Source organism: Canis lupus, chromosome 30 (assembly GCF_011100685.1).
Source record: "Canis lupus familiaris isolate Mischka breed German Shepherd chromosome 30, alternate assembly UU_Cfam_GSD_1.0, whole genome shotgun sequence".
In the NCBI taxonomy this organism is placed as follows: domain Eukaryota; kingdom Metazoa; phylum Chordata; class Mammalia; order Carnivora; family Canidae; genus Canis; species Canis lupus.
In genome coordinates, this window is record NC_049251.1 from 27,255,922 (window position 1) to 27,276,656 (window position 20,735).

The following is a 20,735-nucleotide window of genomic DNA, read 5'->3' on the forward strand; positions in this document are numbered from 1 at the left end:
TTGTGTATAAGAAAGTGGTCCAGTTTCATTCTTTTGCATGTTAATATGCAGTTTTCCCAACACCATTTATTAAAGAGACAGTTTTCTTCCCATTGAATATTCTTTCCAGCATTGTCAAAGATGACCATATAGTGACCAATTTGACCATATAATTCTGGATCCATTTCTGTGTTTTCTATTCTGCTCCATTGATCCATGTGTCTATTTTTATGCCAGTACCAGACTATTTCGATTACTACAGCTTTGTAATATAACTTGAAGTTCAGAATTGATTCCTCCAACTTTGCTTTTCTTTTGCAAGATCCCTTTGGCTACTTAGGGTATTTTGTGGTTCCATACAAATTTTAGGATTGTTTGTTCCAGCTCTATGAAAAATGCTGGTGGTATTTTGGTAGCATTTCCAGTAAATATGTGGATAGGTTTGGTATAGACATTTTAACAATATTTATTCTTCCAATCCTTGAACATGGAATATCTTTCCATTTCTTTGTGTCTTTCTCAATTTCTTTCAAAAGTACTCTACAGTTTACAGAGTATAAATCACTTATTTGGTTATGTTTATTTCTAGATACTTTACTGTTTTGGTGCAATTGCAAATGGAATTGATTCCTTAATTTCTTTTTCCGCGGCTTCATTATTGGTATATAGAACTGCAGCAGATTTCTGTACATTGATTTTGTATCCTGTGACTTTACTGAATTTATCACTTCGAGCAGTTTTTTGGTGGAGTATTTCGGATGTTATATATCGAGTATCTATATCCAGTCATCTGCAAATAGTGAAATTTTACTTCTTCCTTGCCCATTCGGATGCCTTCTATTTATTTTTGTTGTCTGACTGCTATGGCTAGAATGTCCAGTACTATGTTGAATAAAAATGGTGAGAGTGGACATTCCTGTCTTGTTTCTGACCATACAGGTAAAGCTCTCAGCTTTTCACCATTGACTATAATGTTAGCTGTGAGTTTTTCATATATGACCTTTATTATACTGAGGTATGTTTCCCCTAAATGCACTTTGTTTGAGGGTTTTTATCATTAATGGATGCTGTATTTTGTCAAACGCTTTTTCTGGATCTATTAAAAGGATCATATGGTTCTTATCCTTTCTCTTATTAATGTGATGTATCACATTGGTTTGTGAGTATTGAACCCACTGCCTTGCAACCCAGGAATAAATCCCACTTGATCCTGGTGAATGATTTTTTTTTAACGTATTGTGGGGTTCAGTTTGCTAGTATTTTGTTCAGGATTTTTGCATCTATATTCATCAAAAATATTGGCCTATGGTTCTTTGTGTGTGTGTGTGTGGTGTCTTTAACTGGTTTTGGCATCAGGGTAATGCTGGCCTCATAGAATGAATTTGAACATTTTCCTTTCTTTTTTTTTTTTTTAGAATAGTTTAAGAAGCATAGGTATTAACTCTTCTTTAAATGTGAAGCCATCTAGTCCTGGACTTTTGTTTGTTGAGAGTTTTTTGATTATTGATTTAATTTCTTGATTGTTATCAGTCTGTTCGAGTTTTCTATTTTGTCCTGTTTTGGTAGTTTATATGTTTCTAGGAATTTATCCATTTTTTTCTAGATTGTCTAATTTGGTAGCATATAGTTTTTCATAATATTCTCTTAAAATTATTTGTATATCTGTCGTGTTGGTTGTTATTTCTCCCTTCTCTTTTGTGACTTTATCTAATTTGGTCCTTTCTCTTTTCTTTTTGATAAGTCTGGCTAGAGATTTATCAATTTTATTAATTTTTTCAAAGGGCCAGTTCCTGTTTTCACTGATCTGATCTGTTGCTTTTTGTTTTTTAGTTTATATATCGTTTATTTCTGCTCTAATCTTTATTGCTTCCTTCTTTCTGTTAGCTTTAGGTTTCATTTGTTGTTGTTTTTCTTTTTTTTTTTTAATTTTTATTTATTTATGATAGTCACACAGAGAGAGAGAGGCAGAGACATAGGCAGAAGGAGAAGCAGGCTCCATGCACCGGGAGCCCGACGTGGGATTCGATCCCGGGTCTCCAGGATCGCGCCCTGGGCCAAAGGCAGGCGCCAAACCACTGCGCCACCCAGGGATCTTTGTTGTTGTTTTTCTATCTCCTCTAGACATAAGGTTAGGTTGTTTGAGATTTTTCTTGCTTCTTGAGGTAGTCCTGTTTGCTATATACTTCCCTCTTAGGACCACTTTTGCTGCATCCCAAAGGTTTTAGACTGTTGGGGTTTTTTTGTTTTTTGTTTTTTTTAATTTCTTCTTTGATTTCCTGGTTGATCCATTCATTGTTTAGTAGCACGTTATTTACCCTTCATGTATTTGTGGTCTTTCCAGATTTTTTCTTGTGGTCAACTTCTAGTTTAATAGTTTGTGGTCAGAAAAGTGCATAGTATGATTTTAATCTTCTTGTATTTATTAAGGCCTGTTTTGTGGCCTAATATGTGATGTATTCTGGAGAACATCCCATGTGTACTTGAAAAGAATGCATATTCTGCTGTTTTAGGATAGAATGTTCTATGTCTGTTAAGTCCATCTGGTCCAGTGTGTCATTCAAAGTCATTGTTTCCTTGTTGATTTTCTGCTTAGATGATCTGTCCATTGATATGAGTGGGGTGTTAAAGCCCACTACTATCATTGTAGTATTATTGATCAGTTCCTTTATGCTTGTTATTTGTTGTTTTATATATTGGGTGCTCTCATGTTGGGTGCATAAATATTTATAATTGTTAGCTCTTCTTGTTGGATCATCCCCTTTATTATTATATAGTGCCCTTCTTTGTCTTTTGTTACAGTCTTTGTTTTAAAGTCTAATTTGGAGGTTCCTGGGTGGCTCAGTCAGTTAAGTATCTGCCTTTGGCTCAGGTCATGCTCTCAGGGTCCTGGGATCGAGCCGCCCCACATTGGGCTCCATGCTCAGCAGGGAATCTGCTTCTTCCTCTCTCTCTCCCACTTGGTTCTATCTCTCTCTCTCTCTCTCTCTCTCTCTGCTCTCTCAAATAAATAATATCTTTTTTAAAAAAGTAGCTTGTCTAATATAAGTATTGCTACTCCAGCTTTTTATGACATTCATTTGCATAGATTTTCTCCATCCTCTCACTTTCAATCTGCAGGGTCTAAAATGACTTCTTGTAGGCAGCATATAGATGGATCTTACAATATTTTTATCCATTCTGACACCCTATGTCTTTTGAATGGAGTGTTTAGTCCATTTGCATTCAAAGTAATTATTGATAGATATGTATTTATTGCCATTTTATTGCTTGTTTTGTGGTTGTTTCTGGAGATTTTCTCTCATCCTTTCTTGCCTTTCTCTCTTTAATGTTTTGCTGATTTTCTTGACTGCTATATTTGGATTTCTTTCTCTTTATTCCTTGCATGTTTCTCAGTGGTTTTTGATATATGGTTACCGTTAGTTTTGTATATAGCCTCTTCTGCAAATAGCAGCCTATATGAAGTTGATAATCATTTAAGTTTAAATGAAACCAGGGCACTTCAACTCCATAATAGCTGGGACACCGAAGTGTGGTAGAAAATGGACTGGCTTCAGATCATCCAGCTTTGAATCCCAGGCTTGCCCCTGACTCATGGGCCAGGATGTGACTAGAGAATAATGTTGGTCTCGGTTTTGCCTGAGACTCCAATAGGTGCCCGTCACTCCCATATTCCAAATCCTAGCAGCCTGTGTAGGATTTAAGAAAGAAGATCTACAGACAAAACCATGTAGGAAAGAAAAGAAGTTCACTTTTTCAAGGAGTCAGACTTCAAAAGGACCGACTGGCAAAAACAAAAAATAAACTACAAAATAAAATCCGTGATAGATACTTTACCTCGTCAACAGTAGCCTGTCATGGTAGAGAAGCAGCAACTTTTTCACATGATTATCATATCCTCCAAAGTCATAACATACAGTCAGATGTCAATACTGCAAAAGTCAGGGTAAAGTTTTTGATAGAGTCAGGTTAGGAATCAAATGGCAGCCCCCACCCCCACTGGGAGAAGTAGGGATTATAGAGTCTGGAAACCTAACAGACTGGAGAAGGTCGAGGCTTCACTTAATGAGTGGACCAGAACCAGACTTGGTGAGCTTATTATTTTTGGCTTATCTCCCAGTGCGATCTGGTTTGGGTTTTTTTCCCCCTGTCTGATTGGGGAAAAAATTATATACACATTACCTAAAATGGCAGCAGGACAAAGTGTCAATTTTATTTTCAAAGCATGTGGCTGAAACCCTGTCACTACTTGCAAATCCAGGAGTTAAAATCAGAGAGCTGGAAGGAAATTAGAAGTTGGAGCATGTGCCTAGAGAACTGCCAGCGTGCTGTGGGTCCCAGCGCTCACTGCAGAGAGGGAGGTGTGTGTGTGTTGGGGGCTTCCTCCTCATGCTATCATCACTGGCATGAAGGGCTTACTCCAAGGGCTTCCTTTATGCAGGGAGACAGCTAAAGAGGGCATGCTGGCAGCAGCAGGTTTGGGCAGCAGAGGGAGCTGCACCGTTGGGGTGTCACTGTACTCCCAGAGGTCCAAGGATGTGTTGGTGTTTGCCCAAGACCAGATGGGGCCCCTGGCAGAAAGGCCTGCCTGGCCACCTTGAGGCTCTGCAATAGAGGGTTTGCCTTGGAAGAAAGAGGGCCGCAGGGGCAGAGGGAGGAGCTACTAAGTGACCAGCCAGGAGATACATATCCTTCCCCAATAAAGGAAAAACAAGAGAAAAATTTTCAAATTGGAAGCACATCATCAAAAAACCCACAAAAGAGAAAATCATCTCTAAACACTTACTAGGTCAGAGGAGACTAGACCAGAAAAGTGCTCATCAAGTAAGACTTTTCCTGTCCTTTCCCTTTTCTTCCTCTCTCCACTGCAACCTTGCAGTCTTTGAGATTTATAGCAAGTCTGGACGAGGGAAGGAAAGGCAGTATTACCAGGAGAGCCGAAGTGGCCACAGCAGGCTCCTATAGTAGGTCCTGGCTGGGGAAAGGGAGCAGCTTTATTTTGGAAGTTTATGGCATAATTGTGTTTAAAAAAACAACACTGGACATTTCAATTATGGATCTCATATCACTGGAAGACTAAGGCGACTGGGGACTTTTATTACATAGAAGTTATGGCACTTGCATGAAATCTTATCTCAGTCCAGGAAAGAATCAGCTCCACAGCAGGAGTACAGGGTGCCAGTGAAAAAAGACTAAGTTGCTATAAGATTGTTCTTGTGAGTCCTGCCCTTTCAGTGACCAATTAGGGTGGTGTACTAGCTCCTTGTCACTGCTCTAACAAATGACCACAAACTTAGTGACTTAAAACAACATACATTTTTATCTGACTACTCGGAAAGTTAGAAGTCCAAAATGGGTTTATAGGCTGAAATCAAGGCAATGTTCTTTGGAGGCTCTAGGGAACAATCCATTTCCATACACTTTCCAGCTTCTGGAGGCTCCCATATTCCTTGCTTGGTGGTCTCAGATTACATCACCAGCTCACATCATCAGTTGTCAAATTGCATTCTCTCTAGCTGACCCTCTTGTCTCCCTCTTAAGAGGACCCTTGTGGACATGCCTGGATGGATTGAGGGGTTAAGTGTCTGACTCTTGATTTTGGCTCAGGTGTGATCTCCTGGTTGTGAGATCAAGCCCTGCATGGGGCTCATTACTCAGCAGGGAGTCTGCTTGAGATTCTCCTTTCCCTCTCTCTCAGCCCTTCTCTCCCAGCCCTCACACATGTTCAACTCTCTCTCTCAAAAAAAAAAGAAAGAAAAAAGACCCTTGTGATTACATTGGATCCCCCCTCAAATAATCCAGGATAATCTTCCTGTCTGAATATCCTTAATGTAACATTATCTGCAAAGTCCCTTTTGCCATATAAGATAACATATTTGTAGGTTCTGGGAATTAGGATGTGGACATCTCTGGGGGGCTTTTACTCAGCCCACCACAAATGGATAGATGGTCTTGAAAAAAGTCACTATATTCCTGGAATCTTCCTGCTTTTCTTCCATAGAGTGAGGATAATAATACCTTGCAAGGTTACAGAACTTAAAAGAGGTTTGGTGTGAAACACCTTGCATAGTAAGGATTCTGTGAGAATCAGGATTTTTCATTCATTCACTTGGTAGATTTACTGAGTACCTACTACATACCAGGCAGTGTTCATAGTGCCAGATGTGTATTTCTACAAGGAGGGGAGGGCAAGAGAGAGCAAGGGCTCTGGCTGCTGTAAAATGGAGGGTGCTAGAAGGGGTGGGCATCCAAATTGGGGAATGGTTCAGAAAAGTGAAAGCAACCTCCTGATTGATGCCATCAAGTACTGATGCTAATTCATCTAAATGGTGGACAGACCTCATTAAAATAGTCAGCTCATGTCTGCTCTTAGGTTCAAGAAATAGTGGTCTGGGTATATGTATTAATAGGATACACAAATAAAAATGCACAATATTGGCACACCCTAGACATTTGTAGAGATTAATTCAGAGGCCTAAAGGAACTCAGGCAGACAAATGGCTGTTGTCTGGAAACAATTTTGTATTTAGAAGCACAGCAGTAGGTTAAGTTCTGGGCTCAGGTCTAAGGCATTTGCATCAAATCTTCCTTGGGTCCTCTAAATTGTGTTAAACTAATTAAAGCAGGAGGCCATTGACTGAGGTGGCTCTAAAACAATGGCAGACATATGCAGACAAACCGAAATGTAAGCCTGCAAGTATCTTATACTTTGTACCCACGAAGACAAACTCTAAGGACAACCAATCACCAACAGCCAACTAGGCTTCTTTTTTGGGGGGGGGGGGGTTATTTATCTATTCATGAGAGACACAGAGAGAGGCAGAGACATAGTGAGAGGGAGGAGCAGGCTCCCTGCAGGGAGCCCAATGCAAGACTTGATCACAGGACCAGGACCTAAGCTGAAGGCAGATGCTTAACCAGTGAGCCACCCAGGTGCCCACCAACTAGGTTTTCAATCAATAATTTTACTTTACTTTCAGCTTTTCTCTATGCAATTCTCCCTTTGAGCTCTTGTTGATAGAGTGTTCCTAACCACTTCTGGTTTGGTGCCACCCACCAGCTGGAATTAATTTTTGGCCAAATAAATGTAAAATCTTTTTATGCCTCAGTATATCCTTTAACAATGGGTACCTATTAGATGTTGCATTAGAAAGTTGAGGCTATGACTTTATAGCTCTGGCTCCAAGGGCAGAAAATAGAAACAATTTTTCAATGGATTAAGAAGCAATATGGGGAAGACAAGAAATCCTGAGGGAAAGAGAAAACAGCCAAAGAATTGCTAAAAAGAGCACAACAGCTTTTGCTGTTGGTAGAGTTATAACTCTTGCTAATAAGAGGAGTCTCAAAAAATCAATACTTGCTATAATCAAAGAGAATGTCTTACTTCTAATGGCCAAGCAAATTCCATACACATTTTTTTCCTGAGCTTTCCTTTTCTCACTTGACAATACATATTGACTCTATTTAAAACCAAGAGCTAAAGAAGACTTTTTTTTTTTTTTTACAATGAAGAAATATGAATGGGTTTGTGGAACAAGGGGGAAAAAGCAATGAAGAAAGCAAAAAACAAAATGTGTCCATTTAAACTGTAATGATGAAGACTGGAACAACATGGAAATGTAGAACATGGTACAAAGTGTACAACTGTAATCTTGAAAAATAAACAAATAGATAAGGATGGGAGGGAAGCTCGGGCAGAGGAAGAGGCTCCGTGCGGAGGGGGCTGCGCGGTTCCAGGAGCAGCTCGGAGGGCTCGGGCGGCAGCTCCGCGGAGGGGCCTGCGGCCCGGGAGCGCGAATCCACCAGCGCAGGCTCCGGAGCACAGGGCGCCGGGACACAGCCCAGGATCCCGCCTCCCCCGGGACAGGCAGAGGCCGGGAGGGCCCAGGACAGCGAGGACGCTCCTGCCCCAGCTGAGCAGATCAGCGGCCCCGCCCCGGAGCCTCCAGGCCCTGCAGACGGAGTTCCTGCCGGAGCTGAATCCAGGTTTCCAGAGCTGCCCCGCCACTGGGGCTGTTCCTCCTGCGGCCTCACGGGGTAAACAACCCCCACTGAGCCCTGCACCAGGCAGGGGCACAGCAGCTCCCCCAACTGCTAACACCTGAAAATCAGCACAACAGGCCCCTCCCCCAGAAGACCAGCTAGACGGACAACTTCCAGGAGAAGCCAAGGGACTTAAAGTACACAGAATCAGAAGATACTCCCCGGTGGTTCTTTTTTTTTTTTTTTTTGTTTTGTTTTGCTTTTTGATTTGTTTCCTTCCCCCACCCCCTTTTTTTTCTCCTTTCTTTTTCTTTCTCTTTTTTTTTTTCGTTTCTTTTCTTCCCTTTTTTTTCTCTTTCTCTTTTCTTTCCTTCTTTCTTTCCTCTCTTTTTCTCTTATTCCCAATACAACTTGCTTTTGGCCACTCTGCACTGAGCAAAATGACTAGAAGGAAAACCTCACCTCAAAAGAAAGAATCAGAAACAGTCCTCTCTCCCACAGAGTTACAAAATCTGGATTACAATTCAATGTCAGAAAGCCAATTCAGAAGCACTATTATACAGCTACTGGTGGCTCTAGAAAAAAGTATAAAGGACTCAAGAGACTTCATGACTGCAGAATTTAGAGCTAATCAGGCAGAAATTAAAAATCAATTGAATGAGATGCAATCCAAACTAGAAGTCCTAACGACGAGGGTTAACGAGGTGGAAGAACGAGTGAGTGACCTAGAAGACAAGTTGATAGCAAAGAGGGAAACTGAGGAAAAAAGAGACAAACAATTAAAAGACCATGAGGATAGATTAAGGGAAATAAACGACAGCCTGAGAAAGAAAAACCTACGTTTAATTGGGGTTCCCGAGGGCGCCGAAAGGGACAGAGGGCCAGAATATGTATTTGAACAAATTCTAGCTGAAAACTTTCCTAACCTGGGAAGGGAAACAGGCATTCAGATCCAGGAAATAGAGAGATCCCCCCCCTAAAATCAATAAAAACCGTTCAACACCTCAACATTTAATAGTGAAGCTTGCAAATTCCAAAGATAAAGAGAAGATCCTTAAAGCAGCAAGAGACAAGAAATCCCTGACTTTTATGGGGAGGAGTATTAGGGTAACAGCAGACCTCTCCACAGAGACCTGGCAGGCCAGAAAGGGCTGGCAGGATATATTCAGGGTCCTAAATGAGAAGAACATGCAACCAAGAATACTTTATCCAGCAAGGCTCTCATTCAAAATGGAAGGAGAGATAAAGAGCTTCCAAGACAGGCAGCAACTAAAAGAATATGTGACCTCCAAACCAGCTCTGCAAGAAATTTTAAGGGGGACTCTTAAAATTCCCCTTTAAGAAGAAGTTCAGTGGAACAGTCTGCAAAAACAAGGACTGAATAGATATCATGATGACACTAAACTCATATCTCTCAATAGTAACTCTGAATGTGAACGGGCTTAATGACCCCATCAAAAGGCGCAGGGTTTCAGACTGGATAAAAAAGCAGGACCCATCTATTTGCTGTCTACAAGAGACTCATTTTAGACAGAAGGACACCTACAGCCTGAAAATAAAAGGTTGGAGAACAATTTACCATTCGAATGGTCCTCAAAAGAAAGCAGGGGTAGCCATCCTTATATCAGATAAACTAAAATTTACCCCGAAGACTGTAGTGAGAGATGAAGAGGGACACTATATCATACTTCAAGGATCTATTCAACAAGAGGACTTAACAATCCTCGATATATATGCCCCGAATGTGGGAGCTGCCAAATATATCAATCAATTATTAACCAAAGTGAAGAAATACTTAGATAATAATACACTTCTACTTGGTGACTTCAATCTAGCTCTTTCTATACTCGATAGGTCTTCTAAGCACAACATCTCCAAAGAAACGAGAGCTTTAAATGATACACTGGACCAGATGGATTTCACAGATATCTACAGAACTTTACATCCAAACTCAACTGAATACACATTCTTCTCAAGCGCACATGGAACTTTCTCCAGAATAGACCACATATTGGGTCACAAATCGGGTCTGAACCGATACCAAAAGATTGGGATTGTCCCCTGCATATTCTCAGACCATAATGCCTTGAAATTAGAACTAAATCACAACAAGAAGTTTGGAAGGACCTCAAACATGTGGAGGTTAAGGACCATCCTGCTAAAAGATAAAAGGGTCAACCAGGAAATTAAGGAAGAATTAAAATGATTCATGGAAACTAATGAGAATGAAGATACAACCGTTCAAAATCTTTGGGATGCAGCAAAAGCAGTCCTAAGGGGGAAATACATCGCAATACAAGCATCCATTCAAAAACTGGAAAGAACTCAAATACAAAAGCTAACCTTACACATAAAGGAGCTAGAGAAAAAACAGCAAATAGATCCTACACCCAAGAGAAGAAGGGAGTTAATAAAGATTCGAGCAGAACTCAACGAAATCGAGACCAGAAGAACTGTGGAACAGATCAACAAAACCAGGAGTTGGTTCTTTGAAAGAATTAACAAGATAGATAAACCATTAGCCAGCCTTATTAAAAAGAAGAGAGAGAAGACTCAAATTAATAAAATCATGAATGAGAAAGGAGAGATCACTACCAACACCAAGGAAATACAAACGATTTTAAAAACATATTATGAACAGCTATACGCCAATAAATTAGGCAATCTGGAAGAAATGGACGCATTCCTGGAAAGCCACAAACTACCAAAACTGGAACAGGAAGAAATAGAAAACCTGAACAGGCCAATAACCAGGGAGGAAATTGAAGCAGTCATCAAAAACCTCCCAAGACACAAGAGTCCAGGGCCAGATGGCTTCCCAGGGGAATTTTATCAAACGTTTAAAGAAGAAACCATACCTATTCTCCTAAAGCTGTTTGGAAAGATAGAAAGAGATGGAGTACTTCCAAATTCGTTCTATGAGGCCAGCATCACCTTAATTCCAAAACCAGACAAAGACCCCACCAAAAAGGAGAATTACAGACCAATATCCCTGATGAACATGGATGCAAAAATTCTCAACAAGATACTGGCCAATAGGATCCAACAGTACATTAAAAAAATTATTCACCATGACCAAGTAGGATTTATCCCTGGGACACAAGGCTGGTTCAACACCCGTAAAACAATCAATGTGATTCATCATATCAGCAAGAGAAAAACCAAGAACCATATGATCCTCTCATTGGATGCAGAGAAAGCATTTGACAAAATACAGCATCCATTCCTGATCAAAACTCTTCAGAGTGTAGGGATAGAGGGAACATTCCTCGACATCTTAAAAGCCATCTATGAAAAGCCCACAGCAAATATCATTCTCAATGGGGAAGCACTCGGAGCCTTTCCCCTAAGATCAGGAACAAGACAGGGATGTCCACTCTCACCACTGCTGTTCAACATCAGCAATCAGACAACAAAAAGACATTAAAGGCATTCAAATTGGCCAAGAAGAAGTCAAACTCTCCCTCTTCGCCGATGACATGATACTCTACATAGAAAACCCAAAAGTCTCCACCCCAAGATTGCTAGAACTCATACAGCAATTCGGTAGCGTGGCAGGATACAAAATCAATGCCCAGAAGTCAGTGGCATTTCTATACACTAACAATGAGACTGAAGAAAGAGAAATTAAGGAGTCAATCCCATTTACAATTGCACCCAAAAGCATAAGATACCTAGGAAGGATGGGAGGGAATCTGAAAAAATTCTAATTGTGAGAAAGTGATAGAACTCTGGCTGATAGCCCTCTCAGTTTTTTATCTTTCTGAAATATTAGCATAGTCTTCAGGTTAAAATAATTTTGATAAAAAATATTTTTTATAAAATAGTGCTTTTGATAAAAGCATATTATTTACAACTGGGGACCCTCAAAACTTCTGATGCTGATTTCTTAAGCTGTTCTACTAGGCATCATTCCCCCTACTGCTACCCTAATTCATAAAGTTTTTACTGGGATTCCTGGTCTTTTTTATATCTCCATATCTCCCCCTGGTGTCACATTAAACATTTTTTTCTCATTCATAACCCGGCTCTTTCAGAACTATCTTTAATTTTATTAATAGACCTCTTCTTTCCCTCTCTTTAACATTTTGACAAATTGTGATTAAGTGCCAAAGCCCCTCTTAAATCACACACTCCCCACTTTGATACAGGTCCACGCTGTTAACACTGGCACAGCTACGTGAACAGAATTCTTTGAAATCTTTTTAGTTTAAAATATCCCATAAAGGTCCTATTTGTAAAATACTATAAAGAGGTGGAATCATGACAGGATTAGCAAGATAATTAGAAAAAAATCAATAACACCCAATAGCAACAGAAATCTTGTTTTTCTGGGCAAGCAGAAATATGCTTAGTTAAGACATGTGGTTCAGGAAGACTGTTATCAAGGCCTGGAAAGCCTTTTCTTTTAAAACACGTGTCTATTAATATCCAGTGGAAATGTAAATATCTTATCAGGAGATTGGGTTCTGCTCACAGTCTATCAAATATTTCATTGATGTCTTTCTTTACCTTTTAAAACTTGGCCGTAGAGGCCCCTACTATTACTTGACACAAAAGAGAAAAAAACATGTAAAATAGATTAAAAATATCTATTTTTAGATCTCCATGCACAACCACCTCTTCAAATCCATATCTTCCCATTGCTGGGAAAATCAATAATTATTTCTCTTAAAATGGTTTTAGCTCTTGAACTTAAGAAATACCTTTAATTACTTTATTTCAACTCATCTTCACAGCACGTTGAGAGCGTCATTATTGTCCAATTTCACAGATCAGTGGACTGAGGCTCAGAGAGAGAAACAGCTTCCGAATGAAGAGATCAAGCCCCCTTTGCACGTTGCCACACCGGGGGTTCATAGGTATTATGGCAACAATACTGGAGGCTACAAACAGAGGATTGATGTAGGTGTACATCTCGACTATATCTTCACCTTCTGAGGACAGTGAATCACGGTCTTGTCAGAATTTTGGGTTCTCTCTGGAGAGAGAGAGAGAGAGAGAGAATGCCTTTCAAAGGCTTGCCTTTGAATCAAGCCTTCCCACCTGACCAAAGCTATCAACCCACAGCGGATGTTTACTGAGCACCAATGAAAAGGTGAGTGGTGCACCTGATGCAAAGAAGTATGCAAATGGTCCCTGCTGGCCAGTCTGGTTGGAGTGATAGGACCCAGAGGTATGTGACACTCTTGTCACACAACTTACATTGCTAGTCAAGGCAGCACATTCCGGGATTCCGGGATTAGCCTGTTTCCTGGTACAGATTCCGGGATTAGCCTGTTTCCTGGCCAAGGCTGCAGGACCTGCACTTCCAGCATCACCCTTGCTTCCAGTTTCCAGGTCCTATCTTGACCCGATGCAAAAAGATTTAATCTGACCAGCCACATAATGTGGTGTTCAGTATCAAGCCTTCTTAGCATCTAGATTAGCTCTAGGTCTGATAGCTGGGATACTGCTGGTGTCAGCCAGTCCCCTTTCGGAACGCCCTAATTCTGGCTCTGGTCTCATTTCTTGTAGATTTCCTATTCCACTCAGAGGCCTAGAAGGCCCCGTCCCCAGCCTTCTAGTCAGGCCACCCACTGGTCCTCCTGACCTCCTGAGTATCCCCCCAACCCAGATTCCCTACAGCTGAGTGGTGCATCCTATGGTGCTCTTGTGGAAAAGCAAAGGGCAACAAAATTATAGGGTGCAGCAGCCATTGAAAGTCAAGGGTCTCATGTCACCCATGTGAGCATCATGACCCCACTGCAGCAGCTGCATGTCATTGCCCTCTAAGTCATAATACCCCAATGAAAACAAAGGCAGACAATGGTTCGTGTAACTCAAGCCTGGATTTCCATTCAGCCACCTGCTTCTCTGGAAACCGCCAACTCAGACCAAAGTTCAACCTGGTTATAATTCCGGCAAGCAGCTGCATCTCTGATAAATAATTAGTTACCAAATTAACTGTGACCTTGGCACCTACCAGGCAAACCACTTCACCAGGTTTTTAGACAGCACTTGTTTTCCAATCTTGTTTTCTTACGCTATTTTTGAAATCACGTGGTTTTAAGCACTTGGCTGTAGGTATCATACAAGCTTTTGGTCTGGCCAGATTCCTGCATAAAGTATGTATACATGCATGTTCGGTTCAAGGTAGTTCAGTAGTTCCATATTTCAACAAGGTGAATTCAGAGTTTCAGCTCCAAGCTTTTCCACCTTTCTCTACCTTTCATCCCTCTTTCCAATGGGGAGGTATCTGTACCCAAGAGCCATTGTCAGGGGTTACTGGCTCTGCTGAGCAGTGGCTTGGTGGTTCTTTTCTGGTCCTTATCTTTATGAACTGGCCACACTATGACGGTCACCCTCACTGTGGGTCCTGCTAACTGGGCCCCTTCACTCTACTTTTTCCTGGCTCTGATGCCAGGCCTTTCTCAGTGGACCACCTGACTCCCAATCACGTCGGATCCCCTCTTCAGGTGCCATGTGGAAATGATGTGATGCTTTCTTGTGCTTCCCAGGGCGGCTCACACACACACTTGCCCTGAGTCCACAGACTGGTACCCCTCCGTCAGCAGGCCCCAAGATAAGGATTCATCTATTTACATTTAGTATGATTACCAACATTGTTAGAGATCTGAAAACAAGCAAAAAGGATGTTGATCATATAAATGAGTATTTACCCAAAAAACACTAATTCAAAGGGATACATGCACCCCTGTTTTATTGCAGCATTATTTATAATAGCCAAACTAGGGAAGCAGCCAAGTGTCCATGGAGAGGATGGATAAAGAGGTTATGGTATACACGGTGGAATATTATTCAGCCATAAAAGAGAATGAAATTTCGCCATTTGCAACAACATGGATAGAACTAGAGAGTATAATGCCAAGTGAAAGAAGTAAGAGAAAGATAAATACCATAGGATTTGACTCATATGTAGAATTTAAGAAAACAAATGACTAAAGGGGGTGGGGAAGGAAAAGAGAGACAAACTAAGAAATAGACTCTTAACTACAGAGAACTGATGGTTACCAGAAGAGAGGTGGGTGGAGGGATGAGTGAAATAGGAGATGAGGATTCAAAAGTACACGTGTTGTGATGGAAAAAACTAAAAAACAAAGATAAAAGAAGGATATACAGATACATAGATATAGACGGGCACATGTTTGCTTCCTTAAACAATTTACCACGAATAGTCTGACATTTACACATTTATTCACAAGGAAATCTTTTTTGAGTGCCTACTATGTGCCAAGCACAGCTGAACCCTTGAACAACACGGTTTTGAAGTGTTGATAGGTCCACTTATATGCAAACTTTTTTTGATAAATAGAATACTGTAAATGTATTTTCTCTTCCTTATGATTCTCTTAATAACATCTCCTTTTCTCTGGTTTGCTTCATTAAAAGAATACAGTACATAATATAAATAACATACAGCATCTGTGTTAATCTAGACTATGTTATTGGTAAGGCTTCCAGCCAAATGTAGGTTAATAGTTAAATTTTTAAAGAGTCAAAAATTGTATGCAGATTTTCAACTGTGTTGGGGTCAGCACACTTAACCGACATGTTGTTAAAGGGTCAACTGTACTAGTCTAGGTACCGGGGATACAGGGATAAGCAAGATGAGACATGAATCCTGATCTCATGAAAATTAGATTCTAATGTGTCAAGTCAGACAATAAACAGGGTCTCATTTCACAATGAAAACTGAGCTTATTTTGATTCTTACGTCTGAACACTCCATGAAATACTAAACTTCCCCTAAACAGGACTTGCCTGAAAGCTCTGTAAATTCTGAGTAGTTCTCACGATGCAAGAGGTACAAATTCCCCAGATTGTGCTGTGGGTTATTTATCAGGGTATTAAGTAGTACAGAAATGACCTCTTTGAAGACAACATAAATAGTTATTCATTACTGAATGCTTACGATGTGCCAGGCACCATGCCAGGCTCTCTGTATGAATCATGGCTAATTCTGAGCACAATCCTAAATTAGGTGGACTTGTTGTGTGATTAGTAACCCCACTTTGTAAGTGAAAAAACTGAGCCTGATATCATTTAAGTAAATTATCTGAGGTCACACAGACATTAAGTAGATGAGCCTTAATGGGACTCAGATGGTCTAGCATTACTCTCTTTACAAAGAGTTGGGAAATCCGTAACAGGAAAGGCAAAATTATAAGTAGGAATTCTTAGAGTGTTCAACTCAAACTTTGCCTTTACATTCAAGAGTATATAGATGTAAGCTGGAGGAATTAGGGAAAAGACTGGCCTGGGGATAGAAGTAGAAATAGAGTTAAAGCTTGTTTGTTAAAGTTTGTTTAAGCTACAGTTGTTTTTTTTTTTTTAAGGTTTTACTTATTTATTCATGAGAGACACTGAGAGAGAGGCAGAGACACAGGCAGAGGGAGAAGCAGGCTCCACGCAAGGGAGCCCGACATGGGACTCCGGGATCACACCCTGAGCCAAAGGCAGACGCTTAACCATTGAGCCACCCAGGTGTTCCTAAGCTACAGTTTGTTAAAGCTAAAGTTTGTGGAAACACCGACAGTTGAAGACCAAACAGAAATAAGACATCTCAGGAAGCATAATATAGGAAGGTGTGTAAAAATAGAATCCATTTTAGGGACATTCAGTTCCCATATAAACTTCTGGGAGATCTCGAGGAGGGATCTCGAGGAGACAGGGAAGCAGACCCAGTGCAACCATTGTGTGGGCATAGATCCTATCCTAGAAACTTCCCTCCAGCCCTCTCCTCATGTTGTCTCCCCTTGTTCCTCATGCCCTCTCTAGATGCCAGTAAGCCAGTCTTCCAGCAGGATGGCAACCTCTTCCCTTGCATCTTCAGTCTTGGCCCTGGACCCAGTGTCTCAGGTACAGGCAGGTTACTCCGGGGCCATTCCATCAGTCCAGGCCTCCCCAGGCCCTGAGCAGACCCAGACCTCTGGTTAACCTCTAGGAAAATCAAATTCTCTGCCTGCACCATCTTCCCTCATCGTGCCCTTGAGAGGTACAGGAGAAAAGCACCCTGTCAATGGAGTTAGACTCGATTAGGGGAGTCTCAGGTGCTATGTTCCCACTTGGGGAGCCAGGAGAGAGAAAGCAGATGCTAAGAGCTGCCCATCAGCCCTGCCCTTGAGGGGATCCTTGAAAGTCAGGTCCAGTCAGGTCTAGCAGCCTTTCATCTCTGCATCTGTGTCTTGTGGACACCTTCCACTTTGTCTTGCCTTGCAGACACATCTTCTCTTCCACAAGATTTAAGTTCCTTGAAGGCACCACAGAGTCAGTGCTCCATAAACCTCCTCTAACCTTGCATAAACATTCTCTCATTAGAGGAGGAACCCAGCCGTGGCCTGTTCTTACAGGAAAACACAGCCCAGTCTAAGCCCCTCAGTGGTAAGCTCGGAGCATCACATAACTTCCTCTCCTCCCTCCCCCCACCCTCTCCTCTTTTTCTCACCTGATCCTTTCCCTTTCCGGCTTTCTGTTCATTGGAACAGAAATCACTGTGACCATGACCGCATTATGGTGAATGGAAACACAAAGAACAGAACTGATTAAGCTGTTTGGTGTTTCCTGTCACGTAATCTACCCGGACCCAGGATCACATCAGCTGTTCCATTCACAGCTCTTAAAGTGTTTTATCCTCTGCTTCTGCCTGTTTGACCCATTATTTTTATTTGTCCCTTTTCAAAGAATGTATCTACTTTTTTTTTTTTAAGATTTTATTTATTCATGAGAGACAAAGAGAGAGGCAGAGACACAGGCAGAGGGAGAAGCAGGCTCGCTGCTGGGAGCAGGATGCAGGACTCAATCCCAGGACCGGGATCACGCCCTGCGCCAAAGGCAGACCCTCAACCGCTGAGCCACCCAGGCGTCCCTACTTTTTTAAGTGTGCTTAGGAAACTCTCTCCAGGAAAAGTTTCTGGAAGGTGGGCATAGACTTGATTCCTGGTATGCTTACAGCACTAATACCTCAGGGTAAACTGCATAAAGACATTCTTTCTAATACATGATTTGTGCAGGATTTATACTTTCAGGCTAGTGCTAGAGATAAAAAAAAAAAAAAAGTGAGACAGGTGGAGTTTGTCTTCAAAGCCTCTCTCCTTCACCATCTCCATGTCCCTCACCTCCCAGGCCATCCCTCCCTGCCTGCAGCCTGCACCCCAGCCCTCCAGACTGGAGTCTTCCACAGAGAAGATCTAGTGTGAAGAGTTTGACCTCTTATGCTAACTTGCCTGGGTTCAAACCCATGGGAATGAAATATTCTTAAATTTAAAGCATCCAGGGGATCCCTGGGTGGCTCAGCAGTTTAGCGCCTGCCTTTGGCCCAGGGCGCAATCCTGGAGTCCCGGGATCGAGTCCCACATCGGGCTCCTGGCATGGAGCCTGCTTCTCCCTCTACCTGTGTCTCTGCCTCTCTCTCTCTCTATCATAAATAAATAAATCTTTTAAAAAAAATTTAAAGCATCCAGGACGATGCTTTGCACTCACAATGAGTTGAGAAATAATAATACTTCTAAAAACTGCAGCACCCGCCAACAGCCAGATCAAACCTCCAGAAGCAGCACCAATAATGGACCATTTTAGCAGAGTCCAGGTCTTCCAACCGGAATCACACTTTCTTCTCCTTCCTATTCTCATCCTCACGCCAGTTACAGCTGGGCCGTGCATGAGAGCAAGCAGGTCCAGGGCTCCTTCATTCTGCTGCTCAGCCCTGCCCTGTCCATTCCCCTGTCTACATGCACCCCCACTGCTTGGCCAGTGCTCCCAGCTCACGGGCCCCCTCGCCTTCCTTTGCTCCCCCGCGGCTCTGGGTGGGAACCACAGCCACCAGCTTGGCCCACTGAGAAGTCCTTCCTAAGCCGGGCCTTCACGCAAGGCTTCCACACAGGCCTCCTACCTGGCAGCAGGGAGGAAGGTGCGCTCCAAGGCTGACCCTCTGAAGCCAACGCTGGTTCTGTGCAGAGTCTGAGAGCCTGGGCCTCTGCCCTCCTCGTCCTAGAGGACTTCACTTGTAGAGGCAAGAGCTTTGGCCTTCATCACGTACGACAGGGTCCAAGCCTTCCTACCTGAGAGGCCAGCGAGCAACGAGACTCCCCCATCACGGAGTCCTCTCCCCTTGTGGAGGGGTGCAGCCCAGGGCGCCAACCGGGGCAGGTGGGCTCTTGTCTCTAAAACTGTCCCTCACCTGGCTCAGCGGTTTTCTCCAGCAACTACCCGCCTTCTCCCAGCCTCCTGCTGACCTGCTGGTGCCAACAGGGGGGGGGCCCCCACAGAGCTTCTCTCCTCACATTTCATCCTCCCAAAGACAGGAACATTCGATCGCAGGAGTGAGACCTGCAGTCTCCGGCACCATTGATCACTCCAAGGACAGGGACCTACCTGACAGGTGTGCAGAATTCGCCTCAGCATCTCTGCAGCGGGCCAGGGTCAGGCAGGGCAGACCCCGAGTTACCCGAGTCAGGGGCTGGGGCTGTGGGATCAACATCTTGAAAACGTCAGACACTGAAACAGAAGTCCACCTCGGGCAAAGTCAGCCGGAAGAGCTGGCCATTGAGACTTCCAGCTAGGAATGAGGCCCTGCGCTGGTTTGGGGTGCCCAGGTGTTTTCACCTCAGTCCCAGTGGAATGGGAGCAACTGGACCAGGTGCTTGGTGTGTCTGCATCGAGACTAGGAATAGGCTAGCACTTTACTACCCATTAACTGACTTAATCCCCACGAGAACTCTCCAAAGTAGAGGATGCTACATCTGTTTCAAAATGAGAAAACTGGGCAGCCCGGGTGGCTCAGCGGTTTAGCACCGCCTTCCGCCCAGGGCATGATCTTGGAGACCCACGATCGAGTCCCACGTTGGGCTCCCTGCGTGGAGCCTGCTTCTGCATCTGCCTGTGTCTCTGCCCCTCTCTCTCCCTGTGTCTCTCATGAATAAATAAATTAATAAAATCTTAAAAAAAGGAAAATGAGAAAACCCGGGCACAGAGGGGAAAAAGTAAATCTCTGAGTCACCATACCTAAGTGCTAGAAGAAAGACAATCAAATTCCAAAATCCCTGCTCTTAAGGACTACCCTGCACGATCTGTATTTTTTTTAAAAGATTTTATTTATTTATCCATGAGAGACACAGAGAGAGAACGAGAGAGAGAGGCAGAGACACCATATGTGTTGGTCATCTACATCACCCTCATTTCTATTATGAACGTCCACAAATCCACATCTCCAAGTTGGCCTGCCTCTCACCCTTTCTCTCACCTGTTTCCCTGCATGAGGGCAGGCCCCTGACAGCCCCCAGTCCTCCCAGCTGCCCCACCATAGTTCCCAGGCTATTATACACGGACCTGCATCTCCTTTCATCTTTAGAATAACTGCAACATAGAGCTGAGGCTTACGCAGATGAAGTACTTTGGCCAAGGAAAATTTTTTTTAGGTTCTAAGACAGATCTCTGTAAAATCAAATGGAGTGTTTTTAGTTCTGTAAACCACAAACTCGACTTTAAATAGAAGGACAAACATTATATGGTCTCATTCATTTGGGGAATATAAATAATAGTGAAAGGGAATAGAGGGGAAGGGAGAAGAAATGTGTGGGAAATATCAGAAAGGGAGACAGAACATGAAGACTCCTAACTCTGGGAAACGAACTAGGGGTGGTGGAAGGGGAGGAGGGCAGGGGGTGTGGGTGACTGGGTGGCGGGCACTGAGGGGTCACTTGACGGGATGAGCACTGGGTATTATTCTGTATGTTGGCAAATTGAACACCAATAAAAAATAAATTTATTATTAAAAT

The 20,735-nt window shown here is 42.6% G+C and overlaps 1 protein-coding gene across 1 annotated transcript in view; it reads right to left on the minus strand.

Annotated features, from left to right (window-relative positions):
* Positions 1-20,735, minus strand: part of C2CD4B (C2 calcium dependent domain containing 4B) — a 65,330-nt gene that overhangs the window by 10,401 nt on the left and 34,194 nt on the right. Inside the window, exons 1-5 of the transcript XR_005381736.1 lie at positions 20,287-20,555; positions 13,165-14,575; positions 12,666-12,940; positions 4,763-4,876; positions 3,814-3,908 (exon numbers count right to left, since the gene is read on the minus strand). The gene's annotated coding sequence lies outside the window, so the exon portion shown is untranslated. Of the gene's footprint in view, positions 1-3,813; positions 3,909-4,762; positions 4,877-12,665; positions 12,941-13,164; positions 14,576-20,286 lie in introns of the transcript that reaches the window.